Genomic DNA, 16,553 nt, shown 5'->3' with positions numbered 1-16,553 from the left:
CCTTGATGGGGATGGTTAACAGCCTTCGAAGGACGGATTATTATGGGGATACTACAAGACAGGAATAGCCGGCAGGCGCGGTCCGTAAAGTCGTGCGGGCAACAAGACTAACCCCCTATCGTGAGAGAGACAAGACGACCTAATGAACGTGATCCGAGGAATGGGCCGTCGTCCGTCGTCCTCCTTCCAGAATCCCAAATTCTAATCTTCTTCTACGAATGGAATCAGCCGGCAGCCCTTCCGTCTTTGCCGGCCAGGTCGCCTTCACCATTCCTTTGGAGCAAGTCCATCTTCGTGTGCCGTTTCTACCCAGCCGAGGTGACGTCCACCTCTTTTGTTAGGTTGCAGAAGAACCAGCTTCACGATTTGGCTTTGATCCAGCACGCGAAAGCAACTCAAAGGAGCGCGGCTGGCTGCGCAGAGATTTTGGGCACACGATTAATTGAACTGAAGAGAGAATACGCCATCTCCATTTTGGAGGTGCTGAAACTCGCACTGATGCATAGACCCGTTCCTACCGGCAACAACCAGTGGGGGAGGAAGAACGACCGCCATCTGGAGGTTTGGGATGGTGCAGCGAGCGGCAGAAGCAGTGCACAGAGTGCCGACTCGTACGACCGAAGCAACAACTCGGTGAATAAACAATCCTCAATTCCTAATGGGAGCGTGTCCACGGGCTCGCTCTAAAAGTCATGGAATCTTGCTTGCTTGAAGAGCACTGTACGCTCACCGCCGCCAACCTTTCACTGTCAGCCAGTTGGGAGAGCCGTCGAAGGTGGTGCCGAATCCGCGATCAAAACGTCTAGCTTTGCCACCACCATCCTACTCCGTGGCCAGCATCCTGCTCAAGCTCGCTCTCCGCTGCTCAAGGCACGTTGAACGCGACCTAGCGACGGACGACTACGTCCATGCCAAAGAACGATCGAAGTCTAAGTAAATTCAGGACGACGGTCACCGTCAAGTTTCAAGAAGTTGGGGCCTGCATGCTTGAGTGTCACCTTAAGTTGGAGATCGCTTCTATCTTGGTCCCTTTGTATAGCAATAACAAATGTTGGTAATAGCACGTTTCAACGCAAGAGCAAACATGGCGAATCGGGGAGCAATGAAGAAATAGGCGATGAGCAATGGAGAAATTTAATTTTGTTTGGTGACTAGGGGAGCCTATGAGAAGTGGGAAATAGATGATGGAGAAATAGCGTTGGTGGAGAAATAGATCTGGATGACAAACTGGTTGAGAAATAGCATTAGATGTGTGAAGATGAGAGTTCTTTTTATGCATGTTTCTAAGTATTGGCATGTCCAAAAAATCATGAGTGGCCTTCAAACTACGCCTTCATGGTGCCTAAAGGTTATTTCGACACCCCTTTGCCTTCACGACTACTGAACTATCTCGGTAGTTCTGACTCTGAGGGTGTTGCTAGCGCATTGGACTTGGAAAATGGGTCCTATCCATGATTAGTGGGATGTGCTAATAGTCAAAAGATAGAATTTAGGAGGGCGGATAAGATGGGAAATCATTTACGATCAAAAGTTCCTTAGATTTGGAGCAAATTGTCATGCAAATTTTACGCCTCATCATCCTCCAAAGGCCAACCCTCCCCCTGAGCCCTCGCCCTCCTTTGATCCTAGTATACAACGGCCTTCCGCCTCCCTCTCCACCTCCTTGAACCCCATCGTCTGCTTCATCTCCAAAGCCACCTTCCCCACCTCCAACATTGCTCACCCCACCACCCCCATCTGGTGTTGCTTTGAGGGCCAGTGCACACGCTTTGTAAAATGCGAGGCTGAGTGAGATTCAAGAAAAAATCAAAGTGCCGCCAGTGCGCTAAGGGGACGATCACGCATGGCTCCTACTTCATTGAATTGCTTCTCGGTATCACGTTCACACAAAAAATTAGCTCTGGTTTGGGATGCAAGAAAGAGATCTCTCCCAATGGTTGTGTTGTTGGTGTTGCAGGTGCATTTAATGAACTAAAGGAGCTCTAAAGCTTGCAAAGGCCACCTGTTGGCTGCAGGAGCATTTAATACACAAAGAAGTTGCTTCTGCAAGAGAATCCCTTCTTTCAAGGAAGGGCTATACTTCCCTACGTTAGATGAACTGGTTCTCCCTTTTTCTTGAACCACTTTGCTTAATCTGCAAAGTAGGGGCCATGTGTGACCTTCCCCTAAGTCGCAACTTCATTTTTGAAGGTGTTGAAAATCTCACCAGTGCGCCCTTTGGTTTTAGCCAATTAACTTCATCTGCACTCTCCTCGAGAACTTTGAAAGGGGCTCTGTGAGCTGAGAGCTCCCTGACATGTATTAATTGCTCAAAGAGAATTTAAAAAAGAACAAAAAGGCTGCGTAAGGACATGCAGAGATTGTGTTAGATGAATGCAATAATAGACAATATAAACTCACGAAAGAGGCAAGACATAACCTCATGATAGTGATCCAAGGAATGGCTACTAAAGTGTGGGAGGCATTTGACCCCATACAGATCATTTGGAGCACATGGGAGTTGTTGGAACATTCATGGAGGTCCATAGCATCATTCAAGCTTTTGAGTCTAGGCCCGTTCGTCCAGTTGCCTGATATGGAAAGTGTGCTTAGTATGTCCCCCCCTAGCGAGTAGTATGCTCACTCCTCACTATTATTTTTTGCTCGTATTGCGTGCACACGCTTGAACGACCTCTTACTGCATGACTCCAAAAATCTACTCATGGCCATGCTCTTCTTTCTTTTTAACATAAAAAAGACTTCTTTGACTACCCCTGCCAAGCGTGTACTACTCATGGTTGCTAGCTGCTCCGCTTCTTCAAATCCATCCCCATCAAACCCTCCCCATCCTCTCCCCATCAAACCCTCCCCAACCTCTCCCAAAACCCCATTCAAACCTTTGATCCTGTACCATCGTGATAGAATTAGTGGGAATCAAATATACTTACAGGCCAATTTGTGGACTGAAAAAGGGAAATGAGAAGTATTCTTTTAATTCTTCCCCCTTTCCACACATCTCCTCTCCCCCTCCTCTCCTTTCCTCTCCTCCCTTTTCACGTACCTTCACTCACCCTCCTCTCTCCTCCTATTTTATCCGTATTCCTTTTCCTGTCAATGAAATATTCCTTTTATAAACTTACTTTATGTTACCCCCCACTATAGCTTATAGTGGTGCCACCTTATTTAAATCCTACTTAGTTGTTATATTTTCTTTCTTAATTACTACTTTTAAAATCGATTTGTAATTTTTAAAGGCTCTCTCTCTCTCTCTCTATATATATATATATATATATGCATGCATGTGTGTGTGTGTGTGTGTGTGTACATACATACATGCTACATAAACAAATTCTTGTGAGACGATGTGATGCAAATTTTTGACAAGGATGTTAATTGATCGAATGCCACTTCATCAAAACCTCCTTGTGTCATAGGAGTAGATTTTTAGTGCAAAGTTTCTTTGGAGGCCATGCAACACGACTCGTTATAAATGTGAGGTAATCCTATCTGCTTGTGCTTTTACATGAGTCCAAGTCTGTTTGAGTTTATGTTCATAACATCTTAATATTGTATGTCATCTTGATGTTAGAATTCTTCTTGTGGGCCATGTAAAGTTTTGTAAGGATAACTGTACTACTCATCGTTAAATGTGAAGTAAATCCGATCTGCTTACACTTTCCTTGTTGGATATGAGTTTGAGCATACTTATAGTGCTGGAGTTTGAGCATAGAGTAGTGAACTACAATAGTTTGGAATTCTTCTGCAGCATAGACTTAGGCCTTTGAGGAGGTGATCTCGAGGTAATGTGGCAAGTGATAAAGGGAGGGAGGAGTACATTTTCTACACAATATGTTTAGGCCATTGATCACACTAGATATTGTCAGATCAAGCTACCATTAAAAAAAAATATGTACTTACTTTTCAAGTTTCACCAAACCATAATCAATGGAGTAAAAATATTAAACTAGGAAAGTATATTATTTTTAACAATATGCTTAATGTTAATCCAAAGGAGTTTATGTCACTAGATGGATGCTGTCTTTTTCTATTAAGAAAGACTGATCTTGCCAGTTGTATGTGGCCAATACAAGAAATGGATTGCAATATGTACAATAGTAAGTTACCAAAACTTACTAAAACACATTGGCAAAGTCTATAAGTTGCTTTCTGACTTTTGATGAATTACATATATGTCTTGCATTCTAATTCTTATTTTTCATAGAATGACTACGAAGCAAACATTTATTGTTAATCATTGCCAATACTATGAGTAATTGTAAACAATTTCTCTATTATAATAGTTCATGGAAGAAGAAAAAGGTAAAATCGTACATTACAAAAGCATCGACCACACTAGTTTACCTTATCTGATTTATTTAGTACGATGGAGCTTGACGACCTACATAAAACTTAAAAGGATTATCTAGCAAATCGTGCATGAACTTTAAATCTTCTCATTCAATGGTGTTGTAGTTGTATTCAAAAGGGCTTTTGGTGTTACATACAAGAATGTCCATTCATCGTTTTACTTGGCCAAGATAGTTCTAATGGCATAACCACAGGAATCCACATGCACATGAAAATTTACATCCCACCTCAATTGGCACAAGATGGACATATTTGATGCTCAGATTTTGGGCTTCATGAGTGTGTCCTTATTCCAATCAAAGTAGCGGGTTTCCTTCTATGTAAGATCATAATGGGTAGGAAAGGGGCTCAATTGAAGTCTTAGATAAACCTCTAATATAATCTTATGAACTTGATGGAGCAACACTATTGTGGATTCGTAGGCTAGCCTCAAGTGTTTCTCTCTCAGGTATTGTTCCACTTTTGCATACATGGTGGCCTAATAGTATATCATCGTTCAAGCAAAATCTACACGTTATGGGGGGTTTGAGGAGATACATATATCTCAAAATCAATGGAAAATTTTCCCAAAAGTTTATACAAACACTAAAAATGTGTTGCTTGGGTTGAGAGAAATAATCCAAGTAATTGTTAAGGAATTCCATTAGATACTGAGCATGGAAGTTTCACACCGTGGGTTGTTGAAAAGTTGCAGGTACATGTCAAAGCCCAAATGGCATTTCCTTCCATGAGTAAGCTCTTCATTTAGTGATGAATATTTTTTTTAATTGATCTTCTTCAACAATGAAAATCTAGTCATTCCCACTATTAGATCCATAAACGAATGCATATTCTATCTTGCCACTTGATCCAATATACCTTTAGTGATCAAATATAATAGGACATGGGTCAGCAGGCTAGTTTAGGCATTGAGTGTCCCATAATCTACACATATAGGGCACTTGCCATTGTTTTTTGGTACAATCTTGGTTGGAAACAACCTATCAATTTGATCGATTACATTGATTACATTTTTCTTTGAGGAGACAGTCCAACCTTACTTCTACATGCTTGGTGTAATTGAGGTCCTTGTATATCATTGTTGTCTCATTGACTTGGCATCTACTACTAGCAGATTTGATGCTAGCAAATCTTCGGGGGTACCCCTTGGAGAATTATGTAATTCCAAGAAAAAAATATCCTTGCACTTGGTGAAAGAAACTCATGTTTAAACATGTTACATGTAAGAGAACTATTCTAGCACTTTGGCTAAGTTCAGCCATATGTTGGGTCAAGTCATTAGATCCCAAATTTTGTGAAGTGGATGAAGAATCAAGTCCTTGCCTCCTATTTGATGCATTAGTATTGCTCTATCTTAGGCTTCAATATTAAATTAGTTTAAAGAACTTGAAGGTCTTGCTCACCCTCGTATTCCTCGAGGAAATATGTGGGGTATCACTCTTTCTACTTTGTGACCTGGACTCCTTGTTGGACCTCTTTCTTGACATCCTCTCCCTTAGATGATACACTACCCTTTCGAGCATCTTCCATTACTAGTCTCCTAAAGTCTTTGATAAATTTGCTTCTTTGTTAGATTTTGGATCATTTACATGGCCTTTTTCACACTTATCCCTGATTGAATAATGGTCCTAGTAGTCTAAAGTACCACTTCTAGCACACTAAAAGAAACCCCCTTCCTAGCCACTAGGGAGAATCATGTGTATTGCATTTTGTCTTTTAATGAAATTACTAACATTTCCCAATACATTGATGCCACATCCAGTGCAACAAGATCAAGGTCAAAAGAGGTTTAGAAATAAGATTATTGTCTCCAAACTATAATGGGTGAGATTTAGAATTCCCTAAAGGTCAATGCAACCAAAACAATTTACCATTGACCCCAAGTTGAGTGTTTCTTTTCATGTGCTAAAATTCATGTGATGGAGATGCAAAATGTGCTAAAGATGAGAGAAAATTCTTGTACCCACTGTCATATGCTAGTTAATGCTATTAAGCACCCGCAATCGCTAGTAACCACTATCACTATCTAGTGTCTTGTTGGTGTCCTGAAAATGGCGATGTCCTTCTTGACCATTGCCTCCTCTCTCTTGCAAAAATACCCATGCAGGCGCTTTTAGGAGAACTAATTTGCTACCATGCATTTGGAGCCACAACTGGGCATCCAATCCATTTTCCTAAAGTCTTCTCATTCTGCCCTTGTGTCTTTCTCACCAACTAAATGTTCCCAAATGAAATCTCCCACATTCTTGAATCTATGCATGGGATCTAAGCGATGATCAATCTGTACAATTTACCCTAATACGAAATCTCATAAAAGATCGAATGCCTCGGTCCATTATCTATCCAAGCATTGTGACAATCAATTGATGTCAAAGAAAGTGCTTTACAACCAATTGACCTTCACATGCAGGATGGTCAAGCGAAAACCCATATAGCACGTGTGATCAAGGGGTATTTAAAAGAAAAACCCCACCTATGGATTTTTATAACCAATATACAACCCTTTTGTAAAATTTGAGATGATAACGGTACCACTTATGTATGAAAACTTTCAATTTTTGAATTAAGAAACCCCTTATGTATGTATATATTTTTGTAACTCCATAAGAATATAAAACTACTTTTGTTGATCGCACATGATATCTTACATATTACTTATTGACCCCCCCATGGGAGAAGGTATCATGTATGACATTCATAAACCACCTTCCTTAGTGTTGTGCATCTAAACTATTACCACAAATATGCTTGATTGCATGGCCAGGATAGGTACCACCATGGGACATGCTATGGTCTCCTCTCGCCCTCCTCATCCTATATAAATAATATTACACGTGTGAAATATGCATGCAACCATGATTTAAACACCATAGGTTCACTGATGATCTAGCATAAGTAACATCTATAATTTCAAAAGCCTCTTGTGGAAACTCCCCATATGCTTGCATGTGGCGCATGACAATTTGGTGTTGATGTTCAATTTTCACTTGCAATGTGTGCAAGGAAAGCCAATCCGAGTTCCCGACCATTGGTCCTTCATCCAAAGAGCTCCCACTAATCCTATCCATATTATCACATCCAAAACCATGTCAAAGGTCAAAATCAAAACCCAAAAAGTGCAAAAATTATCATCTTTACATGCTAGAGGAGGATTAAAACCAAGACTTGAATGGGCGATGTAATTGTATGAATCCTCAACCCTTTACTTTTATTATTAAGTAAAGTTGTTCAAGCTTGAGCTTGGGTATTGGTGTCAAATAAGAGATGGAGGGGGATAAGTGCTTGTCGGAGATCTAGTAGAATGGAGCTGGGTGAAAGCAAGTTAACATGCTACGGCTATTAATGCTAGTTAGCACGCCTATGCTAACTTTCGAATTCCACTATTTTTTTTTCCATTGATATAGGTGCAAAAAATTATGTAAGTAGTTTTTTAAGGTGCATTTAGGTTAAAATAAGATACAAAGCATAAATTATCAGAAGAAATTTTTAAGGTGCATAAGTTAAATTTCCTTGTAATCTAGAAGAAAAAATACTACTGCTAGTTAGCAGTGTCTTTTCAAGGTTGCAAAAATATCTTAGAGATCAAAGGCTTGGTAGAATCCATCTAAATTATAAGTTTCTAGTACAAAGGAATAGAGAGAAAATATGTATTGTGCCTTGTGTGTGTTTTTTGACTATTCAAGACTATGTGTGCATCACTGATGAGTATTTGCTTGCTCAAGTGATCACATGGTATGGATGCTATGGAGCAAAAGTAGATAAATCTTTTACAAACCAACTAGTGTAACATGAGATCGAGAGAAAAAGGCAGAGTATGGAACCAACCAACATTAGACGACCTTGATATGGATGAGATTTTATCTACACCCTTTTGCATGTGGACTTTTTTCTTCTTACAATGTGTCTCCTACTCTGCTTCTGAGTTAATAGTGTTCCCTTCCTTTGAATAAAGATTCCTTCTTTTCTTTTTCATCCTCCTTGACACCTCTAGATGGGGAGGCTCATTATTCTCTCCAAGAGTACTCTCCTTCTTTGGCCTAGAAGCTTTCCCTCCCATTATCTTCCCCTCACTAGAACCCAGCCCCCTGCATGCCTCCCCTTCATGAAGCTGTGGAGCCGAATCACCCAACCACTCCTCTTTCAAGCCATCATTAGTTACTTGCAAGTTCTCTTTTTTTCTCTAAGGTCCTCAAAGTGTACATAACCAACATGTGTGGCTCCCAACTAACACTGAACTCGATTGTTACCTGGGGGGCGGCGGGGGGCAAGGGGGTCAGTAGGAAATATGTAAGATAGCACGTGTGATGAATGGAAGGAGTTTTATATTTCTATGGAGTTACAAAAATATACATACATAAGGGGTTTTTTAATAATAGTGAAAATTCTCATGCATAAGGGATACTTTAATAATCTCAAAATCTATAGAATGGGTGTATATAGGTTATAAAATTCATAGGTAGTGTTTTTTTTAAAACCCCTTGATTGCACATGCTATATGGGGTTTTTACATAGTGGCCCCCCTAGAGAATGTTCATGTAGTTAGCCAAGGGACATTATTGTATTAACACTAGTCTGGTAGAAGGACATAAAAGTGTCCTATGAAATTAGCCACCTCCTAGAATTATTCAAAAGCATCGATAAGGTATTTTGGGGTTTTGATTATTTTTCATATTAGTATATATGCTGAAAAAAACTTGGAATTGTTATGGATTGGAACTTGCACCTAAAACTTTGAGTTCTACTTAAAGTTTTAAGGTCGACCTAACACCGATCACAATAAGACAAACCAACTATAGACATGCCTGATAGACGTGCAAAATAGCGGGCGCGTCTATAGGCATAGATAGAATTAGAGAAAATACGAGTGTGTCTACTAGCGCATCTAATAGCGTGCTTATTCATGCATCTAATAGCGCGTCTACACTGTGTTTTAGATGCGTATTTAGAAACGTTTATAAACACGCAATAGAGAGTAAAATTTTTATGCAGGCTGATAAATGTGCATCACTGCTTTCCAAACATTGCCCATGATTACCAAAGCACATACTTTTAAAAAAATGTCAATGCTATGCATGTGTCACACACGATAATATGCTTTTTGGCAAACCTACATATAAACAAATTAAGTGAGGTGAGGAGAATGAGACAATATATAAAATAGTTTTGCCAATATCAATGATGGGCTACGGTTCGATCTTATCCTCAATGAGATCAACCCTTGCCAAACTATTTACTTCAATATCCAAAACAATGTTGAGATCTACAAATACATTTAGCCCACTACTACTTGTGCTACTGTGCTCATCAAAATTAGCATCACCAATGGCAGGTTTGTCCTCATGGGTAATGGCCTGAATATCTGTATCTCCTATCTCTCTCATGGTCATCCTCCTCTCTCGTATCTTGATCATCATCACCTCCATGGCCATGATCATCCTCCATACGCTCCATATTAGTAAATGTACCATACATCACTTTGGAACGTGGCGTAATAGGTATGACGTGCCACCACCTATTATTATCCACCATTGGTTGATAGACAACCTAATTCAAACACAAATACAAACATGTTATTTTCCTTGCATCAAAGGTATCAAATATTAAAAAGTGAGTATTTTTATATATGTGTACACTACCTGTTCACATTGTTGTGGTAGTACTAGTGTGTCCTTCTTGCTTTGCCAAAACTTTGTGGAGTCAATAGTTACAAAACCACTTGCATGGCGTTTGATTGTTGCATTAGGGTCTCTTTGCACCATGTCCCTAAACCACTTCACATCCAAAATATACACAAAGAAGTGTCGAAAGTCAAGCTTAATAATATCTTGGATTATGCCACAATAATTATCCATGGCTCCATTGGCTCCCTCAAAGCTAGCAATGACGCCGCAATCTTGTGTGTTTCTCTTATGATCAATCCGTTGTGTCCGAAAATGCTTGCCCTCACACCACATAGCATTGAACATATTACACTACACCAAGACAAAATCAATTGAATAAGCAATCTAAATTGTTGAAAGCTCCTAACTTATGCATAACATTCTATATACCAACCTTTTGCATGAATCCTCTAGCATACTCCCATTCTTCCATTGTGATATGTATCCCCTCGTCTCTCTCTACTCTCTCCATTTCATCAAGTAGCCAATCCACATGAATATCCTTTGGAAGTGCTCTTAGATGCTCAGGGTATGGCACACGAGATCTGTAGTGTGTACGAAAGAGGGCCCTTTCTCCTTGTCTTCTTGCCTTTGCATCCTTGTATCTTGTCACCCATCTTTTCATCACATCACTATTAAGCATGCAATAGAGGTTGAGATTATTAAGCAACTCCGTGTCCATTACTTTGCTCCGTCCTTTCCCTTGAGGCACAATAGAGGTCATCCTTAGGTCTTCATCATCTCTCCATAGTCATGGGAGAGAGCTATCCACATCAAAAAGAAACTCAGAAATATATACAAGTGACTCTTGTACCAACCAACCCTCGGCCATGCTATTTTTGGGCCTTGCATTTTGCCTCACGAAACCCTTCAAGGTCTTCATAAAGCGCTCGAGGAAGAACAACCATCATGCATGGTGCACATATAGGAATCTCATCCACCAAATGCACCATGAGATGTAGTTGTCTTGTGAGAATAGAACGTGGAAGGTCTCCTCCACTAAACAAACCACCTCCAGTGACATAACTCGAGCATCCTCAAGTGTGCTGGGATATATTTCCTTTGAGCTCACATACCTAGAAAGAAAAAAGTGCACCATATTAGCAATATGAAAACCTTGCATCATGCATTGATATACTTCACATTTTGTATAGTGTGAAGTACCTCACAAGATCGCCCATCTTGTAAATACAATCCTTCATGTCCTTCGATGCACTAGGAGAAATGCTAGTAGGTAGTATGAATTGAACACATGAGCAATGGTTGATTAGTTGCTTCTACACACAAATTCGGTAGGAAAAAGAGATTATGCCAAGTCATACGTACTCGGAGCATCTTGTGCCAATCATGAGATTTCAAACCGTATAATCGCTCTACACCTATTTTCTTACTCTTTGTGAAGGCCCCCTTCAAATACCTCATGCATCCAGTGGGAGTACGAATTGTAGTGATAGCCCGCTTCATTGCCACCATCTCTAGCTTTGATAACTTCCATGGTGCATGGGGTAAAAAGACACGCCCATTTTCCTCTCTTGTGGCCAAGCTTCACACATCCTCCTTGTGGTGTGTAGATCCTCCCTTAAGCCTATGGAATCTCGTGTCCCGTTTAAATGTTCCCAAATGGTTTATGCCACATTCTTGAAGATATGCATGGGATCAAGTAGGTGATTGATCTTGTGGGACCAATATGGTAGCCGATAAAAGATGGAGTATCTAAACAAAAGATGGTGTTAGTGTGCAATCTTTATTTCCATTCAATATAGCACACAATAGTTACAAACCCTTACCGGCTCATGCCAAGTGGAGGAAGAGTCGTGGAACAGTCCCAAATTCTCATCCAATCTCCTGTAGTGTGTGATTGTGGGGGGATTTCTTTCCAAGGGGAGACATATCTAGGATGATCAGGTGGGAGAAATCGATGGTGATTCTCATAGAATCTGAACTTATTCAATGCGTCTGCCCATGAAGCAACTAGCGAAGGACCACAAACAGGACATGCATGGACACCCAATGTAGTGAGACCTACGCCATAGATGCAATTGCGTAAGCAAGGTGGGTTTAGGGTGCCACATCAATTGCCTACTCGTAATTAAGAGTTCAATGCTTACTTGAACACTTGCCATAGCCTAGGAAGCCATGCATCGTCCACATTAAGACTGCTTTGCAGTTGAAGTTTGCAGTTGAAGTCTTGTGACGAGGGAGGCGGCTTGCTCACGTCATGCACCTTGATACCTCTCCAAAGTACCTCCAGCTCATCAATCAAAGGCTACATTAAAACATCTGGGTTTTCGCTTTACGTTTCCGTGGAATTAGAACGAATAACATAACACATGTCCTTTCTTAATCGCCATAGAGGGTGGAAGATTATAATTCACTAATATCACTAGCCATACACTGTAAGAGGTGCTTTTGAGACCAAATGGGTTCACACTGTCCATACCCAATCCAAGTCTCAAGTTTCTAGGTTCTTCCTTGAAGCTTGGCCATGTGTCTTGAATATGCTTCCACGTAGGAGTGTCTGCGGGAGTTCTCCACTTGCCATCGGTTGATCGATGGGAGGAATGCCATGACATGAGCTCTGCAATGAATTTGCACTTGAACATATGTTGGATCCGAGGAATTATGGAAAAATGTTCCAGAACCTTACGAGGCACATCCAAAGTCTTGAGATCTACTCTATATCCAACCCTCCAAGAGAGGTCACATGTTGCCTTGCCATATCTCTTGAGGTCGATAATTTATTCTCCCTTGGAAGCATTTTATACAATAGCCTGCACGTGAAGACCATAAATGAGAAAAAGTATTCCAGTAATTGACCCACTAGCATAATTCACCATGTTTGCAAAATAGACTTTAAAGCTTACTTAAGTAATGCATTCAAACTTGCATTGCTCCATCCATAGATGGTCTGCAAGTTTAGTAACTCAAGGGAGGCACGTAGAATAGAGAATGTGCACCCCTCAAGCATTGGTGTCGATGCTACAGCAAAAAGGTCGTCCTGCTCCATGCTAGTATCATCTCTACTTGACAATTGATGGACAAATAAATCTCACACCATATCATTGAACACCTCCTCCTCCATGGCCTCATGAGGTAATGGTGGAGGGCTACTATTACCATCACTCCATGCATCCATAACGGTCCCTCCTGAGGATCCCACCTCATATCGTCGATGCTTCGCCTCCTCGCGATGAGCATAGGACAACATATGCAAGTGTGGCACTGCATCCAAATTAGAAAAGGATCATATATATATATCAAACACTTGAACACACATAGGTATCTCTCTATCAACCTCAATGCTTGTCACCCGCCAAAATTAAAATTTGGACTCAACACTTAAAAACCGCTTCAGCATGTTGCATCATGAGGGAGAAGAGAAAATCTAGGATGCATTGTTAGAGCAATGCAATTTTAAATTTTGTGGCAAAGATCTCCAAAAGATCACATTTGCAAAGTTTGCATGCTTCATTGAAAAGACATTTAAAGTCCTCACACCACACTGACACAATGGTTGTCCTAAATAATTGGTTACATAACCACTCTTCTTCAATAAATATGTAACTATCCATGTAGCAAAATTATCGATCAATACAATCTTCATTGTTTGTATCTCTGTTATGTCCATATCATAGAGTTATAACTTTCTTCAATTTCTTGGCTTGCATTCCAACATTTGTCCCAAATCTAACATGGTATCATTGCAAGGTATTGATCCATCCCATGATGGTCCTCAACACTTTATTGCACATGCCCAGATGTTCATCTTGGTGACTTATGTCCTAAGCCCCAACTACCCCTATGTGATTTATTAATGTCCATTCTCACTCACAAATTTTGCAAAAGGAATAATGAAACTCTTTTCAAGGCCACCCCTACTCTAACTTGTCATAGTTTCTAGTTTTACATAGGGTAGATGGGCTTGTAAAGGGGTGATTATGAGTAGGGAGCCAAGCACCCCCTAGTATTATCCACCTCAAGATTGAATATTGGTCATAGAGAAATGATGAAAATGTTGACATGTTGAGATCTCCTTTCTGGAGAAATAATGCCTTTGTATAGACTCTCAATTACCCAAGTACTCACTCTCATGCCTTTAACATGTTTCTATCTCCATTTTACTAGTGGGAAAATTCTAACTTCATTAAGGCCATTTCCTTGCCATAGTAATCTTGAACCTAATATAGTCCAAATGGCCACAGTCGTGATAAAAATTTTGATGGCATTCCCACCAATGCCCATTGCTTATTGTTCTTTTTCCCCATCAATGGCCTCTTCCAATACTTGATGTCACCTCAAGTCTTATTTAAGGCGACCTGCAAATATATTAAGGTGTGTTCCCAATCTACACTTTACGGACATTTTCTACATGAACGACATCAAAGTCAAACTCTTCTTGATGGATATGTGCTCATTCACAATGTTTACTCGACGACCTCCATCATGCATATGTGCTTAGTTCTCTACTACGACGCAAGACTCATGAAATGGCATCTGATCCCTAATATTATTTATTAAAAAAAAAAAAAGAACCTCTAGTGCCTCCCATCAATGAAGATTTCTCAAACCCTAGTTAAGGCTACCTTTATATATACATAGACATATCATCCCTCTCTCTCTCTCTCTCTCTCTCTCTCTCTCCACGTGTGTGTGTGTGTGTGTGTGTGTGTATAGAGAGAGAGAGAGAGAGAGAGAGAGAGAGAATTCTATAATATAATATATTATCAAATAGAAATTATCTATACATATACATTACAATATATAATATATATTATAGATAATATATAATATCTTTACTCTCTCTATTTATATATATATATATATATAATATTATAGTATATATTATATACTACAATATAATATATATAGATATATACTATATTATTATATATAGAGTAAAATATTTTGTATATTGTATAATATTATATATATATATATATATCGTCCCCCCCTTCTCTCTCTCTCTCTTCTCTCCTCTCTCTTCTCTCCTCTCCTCTCCTCTCCTCTCTCTCTGTCTCTCTCTGTCTCTCTCTCTCTCTATCCCCCCCTCAGGCTAGCAGCTTGTCAGGCTGCAGTCTACTGTGAAAGCACGATTTGACACGTGGAACCTATGGCACGTGGTGATCATGTGCAAACCAAGCTTTGACATGTGGCATGCATGGCGTGGGCATGACGGCGTAGCCCCTCTAGATTTAACGCACGTCAAATCCTTTGCTTTGACTATTTTGACAGGCTGCATGCGTTGTAGTCCTCTTCTTTTACTGCGCTGAGTACAGTCATCTTCTAGTTTGCGCCGTGACTTATGCAGCCTGCGAGTCTTGACTATAGCTGTTCACTACAACTTCCACCAGTCTGCAACTCGACCATGCTGTCGTGCCCCTCGTCTGCCATGTTGGCACGCCGCGTGTAGCTCCACTTATGCCACTGTACTAATTGGACCACTGCACTATTCCGAATCTGACATGTGGCATGATGATGCAACTCATTCAAAGCTCCGCATACCCCCGAACCTCTCGTGAAGCTTCGTTTTGTCTTGCCGAAGCTCCAGAATTGCTCCCTGAGCCAACCCTTCCTTAATAGATAGTATAGAAGCTTCCCAACAGTCAATACGTTTATATTTACATTTATATTTAAAAAATGGGTTTTTCCAAAGTACTTAAATTTATAGGTGAGGGGTTTAGAAATACACTTGAACATGTGTGATATCTAGGGTTTCTACGTAGCAAAACCCCGAGCCTTAGGTTGCACACAAGTTAGGAGTCTTAGTAAAAAAATATGAACATGTATGTACAATACATTCACACTTATCTAGCAATCTTTTCTTTGTCATGCAAGATGTATACATATGTTTAATTGTAGTTGAGTGAATGCACATGATAGTGACACTTTTAAAGGGTGGGGTTCCCATGGACCATGGTACAGCACCTTCATAGTCTCAATTTTAAAAAAAGAACATGTATGTACATTCACACTTATCTTTTCTTTGTCGTGCAAGGTGTATACATATGTTTATTCATAGTTGGGTATGACAGTGACACTTCTAAAGGATGGGGTTCTCATGATGGCCATGGCACATCCCCTTCTTAGTCTTGTTTTAGTTAAAATGTTGACCATTTCATATGCCTTTAATATCATTAATGTGAGTCATTAGGAAAAAAGGGAGCTCATTTTGGGGCCTTTTACGGTTTGGAAAAATAAGCTCTCAACCAATCAATAGAAGGCCAACGTAACGTTGAAAATTCACGAAAATAAGAGAAAATAGAAAAAAGAAACAATACTTTATGTAAGTACAAGCGTGCTACATTAATGAGGAGATTGGTTTTTTATTCTTAGAAGATCTTTGGACAAGAAGATAGAATCTAAACTGACATTTTATCTGACAAGATCCTTCCCGCTTCCACCTTCCTTTGAATTTTCAAATGTTGTGCCGCCTTTCGTGCGAAAGGTCTACCATTCTACACCATTGCCTCATTGTGCAACAGCCTTTCTTTTCCAAAACTGCTCCCTTGATCGTGTTTGGCGTAGAGTAAGATGTTTCTCGTCAAC

Source organism: Dipteris shenzhenensis, chromosome 30 (assembly GCF_047967505.1).
Source record: "Dipteris shenzhenensis isolate YYH24624 ecotype China chromosome 30, Dip_SZ_1.0, whole genome shotgun sequence".
Lineage (NCBI taxonomy): Eukaryota > Viridiplantae > Streptophyta > Polypodiopsida > Gleicheniales > Dipteridaceae > Dipteris > Dipteris shenzhenensis.
Note: the sequence above shows the minus strand (reverse complement) of the source record.